Raw genomic sequence first — 5,000 nt, forward strand, 5'->3', positions numbered from 1 at the left:
CACGTGTAAGTAAAACCAGCTGATATTGCCATGTTTCTACCAAGTCATGTTCAAATCTGAATACATCATTTTATAAGAGACACTGGAATTCAGACATCAATCGGGAATACAGGTTTCTCACAGATGTACCTGTTGGCAAAATAGAATAGGAATTATATAACTTTTGTTTTGAAGGAAACTTTTATTTTGATACTGGGAATCTCAGTTGATTTTTAAACTCTTGATTGTACAGATGTTGATAATGACATTTCATCTTCATTAACCACTAGGCAAATCAATATGCAGTATAGAGCAATGTAATTTCAAATTATGTAGGTGTTAGGTGCAGCATTTGAAGATTTTCTGTTTCTAATCAAGAACTGTCACTGAGTTAAGTAAAATGTTACGTCTACTTGGACGGTTTTATACTTTACCCTTGTTCCCTGTAGCAACGTGCGTCGTTCCAGCGATCGTCCTTTGCACGCCAGTAATGGATACATCTTTCAGGACTAGTGTTCGGCTCACCAGGAACCCACCTGGAAGGAAGGTAAGGCACAATACTTGTCACTACTTTATTCTTCCTCCTTATATAACACACGAACAATACCTGGATGTCATTTAAGTGGTGTTCAAAGTAAAAATACCAGACCCCCAATTATGTCCTATATTGTGTTGACCTAACTCACTCAATTTACAGTTTAACCCTTACTCTCTTATCTGTCCACACACTCCCACCAGCCAATATCAGGCAATCCTGCTACAACCTCATGACTCTAACATATACTGCACACTCCCATTCACATGATCATATGCTAAAATTCACAAAAGGTCCTCTGAGGTCAAGAATGTCAATTCCCCGCTCTTTTCCACATCCCCGATAACATCTCCCCGCTTCATCCAGGCATTGCACCAGCTCTCTTTTTCCTCAGACTTCAGATTTCCAATCATAAGACTGATTCCAGTGTCATTTGCATCTACCGACTTGGAAGGAGAGGAAATTAATCCAGGCCTATAACTGTAGAGGACAAAATTGATGGAAATCCAAGTTGTATTTAAAGAATGTTTACTGTCAACCAATATATGAGATATTGGATTTTTTTTTCTTTTGCTCCTTGCCCATATGCGTGACATTTTGAACATATCGATTTATTATACCGATGGTGAACTCCTCAGACCTACCTAGGATCTCGATTTTTCTCCACTTCATCAGACAGTGATAAAGCTTCCTCATATTTGTTACTCCTTCCCACTTAGGCCTACAACTTCTTTAACTTTTTATTTCCAGTTGTCTGATGTTAGTAGGTTAGCCAAAGCACCAACCACCCGTTGAGATACTACTGCTAAAGTATCAGTGTGTCGTATGACTGGCCACGGAGTACTAAAGAGGATCCCTCTCTGGTTACAGCTTATTCTTTATACATTATCCTCTTTCCTCATACTCCTGACAACACAAACATAACCAAGCAACTCTTCTTTAATGAAGGGATCAACTACTGCACTCTCATTGTCCAGTGGCTACTCTCCACTTTGTAAGTATAGAAGATACTTTGTAGTCTTGAATATCGCCGTAGGCTCTGTATAATGATCATCCAACGTCGCGGATTGAAGTTCTTTTGCTTAAGGGTACACTCAGGCGCAATATTTTATGTTTCATTTTTTTCTTTCCTCACTGGGCTATTTTCATTTGTTAGAGCACTTCCTTGAGCTTGTAACATGCTGCATTTACAACTAGGGTTGTGGGTAAGGTAATAGCAACACCAACAATAACAACAGCAACAACAACAGGAATAATAATAATAATAATAATAATAATAATAATAATAATAATAATAATAATAATAATAATAATAATAATAATAATAATAATGATATTGTTCTAGTAGACTAATGTAAAAATATATTTTCAGTCTTTACCATCATTTGATCATCGAGTAAGGAGTCCCGTCAGTCCAAACGTAGGTGCCTTCCACATCAATGTCATTCAATCCTACCCAGGCATCGTGACCCTTCACAAGATCTGAAAAGTAAATGAGTGAATGAACTGAAAACCTGTCTTCATAGTCCTCTGTATAACATAAGATATAAGTTTTAAAATGCCTTCAAAGATATTCTTTCCTAGAAGATTGCAAGGGAAGGTGGTCAAAAGCTCCTGTGATTTAAGATGTAGACTAAATGGCTGTGCTCGATGACACTATTTAGATAGGAAGAAGAATGAGAAAAAAAAAAGTTAAAGCTTGTGCCTTTCCTTGCATGCTACATCAATTATTGTTATTTAACTTTTATAGTATTCAAAGAAAACATTAATATGAAATATAAGTCTGTACATGCTCAATAATAAGCATCAGTTTTCTCAATTAAACACGAAATATTACTAAATTTGAATTTGTTAAAACTGAAAATTTTCTCAAGGATATGTGGCAAAAATATTCTAACAAAAGTCGTAAACGATCATCTTAAATTCTGTTCATATGAAGTGAACACTACAAAATATTTCATGATGCTAACGACAGATGTCTCTGTCTATTGTTCTTATTATTGCGTTGTAGTCGCTCACCCATATTCAATAAAACCAATTGTAAACTCTACTGAAGAGTTATTATTTAACACCATTCAGTCTTTTTAGCAATAATTTTATGTTTCTGAATCAAACAATATTGTAAACATAAGATAAGTTTTCTGGATAAAGATATAGAAAAACGAGGAGAGAATGTGAGAGGTTTCACAGTTGGTTTCTTAATACTCTATTTCCCAAAGACGTTAACGGTAAAATGTTCTTAGAATTATGACTTTTTTGGCAGACTAATCCAATAGACACTACTGCTTGTGCTCAAATGGATACTTACCACGCAGGAAGTTATACTCTTCATCAGTAGTTACTTTGACCAAGTCAGAATTCATAGCAATGCATTTCTCCCGACTTTCTTGCCAAGTAAACTGGTCTTTACTGAAGAAGTAACAGGATTGTCCAAGCTTAAGCCAACCCTCATCACATGGAAGATAATCTGAAAGAAGTTAAAAGTTCCATTTAAGTGAGTGATGAATGTCATTATGGCTTGCACCACTCACAGGTGTTTTCACAAGGCCAAATCAGGGTCTTGCTTTCTGTGAGCAAATTAAGTCTTATTTCACATCAGAACACTTTGATTCCAGCTGTAGTATCTGCGAATGAAACTTACTGGTTAGGTTACACCTTTCTAAAGTACTGACAAATTTTCAAGATTTAAATGATCTCATCCACCTGCAGTCTAGCACCTGTTTTCATTTCATCTTAAAAGGGTAATTGTCTGTTTATCATAACAAGAATTCTCCAGTTACATTTAAACTATTTTCTTTCCAAAAACTACTAAGTCATGGCAAGTTTTTTTTTCTTCATTAACAAACATTACATTGTCCCAGACGTCCCATCCAGCTCTGGTCTTTTTTCCGTGACATGTTTCATATCCTCAGTCAAGCGTGCACTGTATACTTTCTCTCTCCGGCGTCAAGTGATCTGTTCACATGCTTCTCAGAAACACCTATGTTAACGTCACCTGGTTACTAAGGAACCACATTTCTTTTTTTTAATCAGACTATTGAGACATTTACTTACATTATGCAATTTGATTTTAAAGATAATGGAGTACTTGCTAATTTCTATGTTATCATTGCTATTACTAGCTGAGCTACAACCCTAGATGGAAACCAGGTCTTCCTAATCCCAAGAGCTCAAACAGCGAGAAATAGCTCAGTTGGGAAATTAAATAAATAAACAAGACAAGTTATGAACTATCAATATGGAATATTTTCACAAAATTTAAATGTTTTTTTTTTTCATATAAACTCTATAACAGGAGACTTACGTCAGTCTGTGTATCATAAAATTATTTACTGTAAGTCTTAACTATTGAATTTCAAACAATTTAACTGCCTGATTATGAAAATAATTCCACAACTTGGTGGTAGCTGTAATAAAACTTCTAGAATACTGAGTAGTATTGACCGTTATGTTGGATAAGGTATGACTAATAGAATTAACTGCATACCATGCATTAGGAGCTGGATGGTACTCTCTGGGAAGATGTTAATGCAAAGGATGATCAGAACTATTAAAAATCTTATGCATCATGTATAGAGAACAAACAAAACAAAAGTGCTGGACATTAATATCAAGATATGCAATAAGAAATGTGACAGATCATAAGTTCTTGACCAACAAATTAATAAGAAATTCAACAGCTGAAGACCAGACAGGAGGCAAATGGTAGAAACAAGTTAAAATAAAGAGTTAGAACACTTCTTCAGAATAGATCGATCTTCAAAAACTCCTATATACGGCCAGTAACATTATTTTTGTGCAATTGAAGAAGAAACCGAGCTAATGTGTTTCTTAAAAGTAAATTTGCTATCAAGAATCACACCTAAGATTTTAAAAGACTCCTATAGAGTTAACGAAACATTGTCAATACTGAGATCTGGATGTTTAGGAAATACTGCCCTGGGCCTACTCACAATCATACTTTCATGCTCCATAATTTACACCCTGCACTAATTTAAGCTAGATCTCTCTGGGGTTTTGCAATCATAGATCTTCATTCAGGAGACTAAAGCAAGGAGACTGAAGCAAAGATAGTAGTATCATCTGCATATACAAAGAGATGGTTTTTTGTGACAAACCAAATATCATGTGTATATATTATGAGAAGTACTGAGCTTAGGTTGCTACCCTGAGGAACACCAGATGTCCCATTCATGTTTTCATAATGGTGCCTTTCAACAACAAATTTATTACTCACACTTCAATAATGATACTGAGAATCGACCCACACCTACTCCCAACTGTTTTAGTTTGAAAACAAATGCTTCATGATTAACATGTTCAAAGGAACACTAAAATCTAGGCTAACCATACATACATTCTGACCACAATTAAGGGATTTCTGTACTGCATTGGAGATTGTAAAAAAGACATCACATGCTCCAAGGACTTTACGAATGCCAAATTGCAAACTAAGGAATTGAGGATTACCTTCAGCATACCATTT

At 35.3% G+C, this 5,000-nt stretch overlaps 1 pseudogene; it reads right to left on the reverse strand.

Moving 5' to 3' along the window:
* The window catches only part of LOC137617110 (perlucin-like protein), a 15,229-nt pseudogene that overhangs the window by 168 nt on the left and 10,061 nt on the right, over positions 1 to 5,000 (reverse strand).

This window comes from Palaemon carinicauda, chromosome 23 (genome assembly GCF_036898095.1).
Source record: "Palaemon carinicauda isolate YSFRI2023 chromosome 23, ASM3689809v2, whole genome shotgun sequence".
In the NCBI taxonomy this organism is placed as follows: Eukaryota; Metazoa; Arthropoda; class Malacostraca; order Decapoda; family Palaemonidae; genus Palaemon; species Palaemon carinicauda.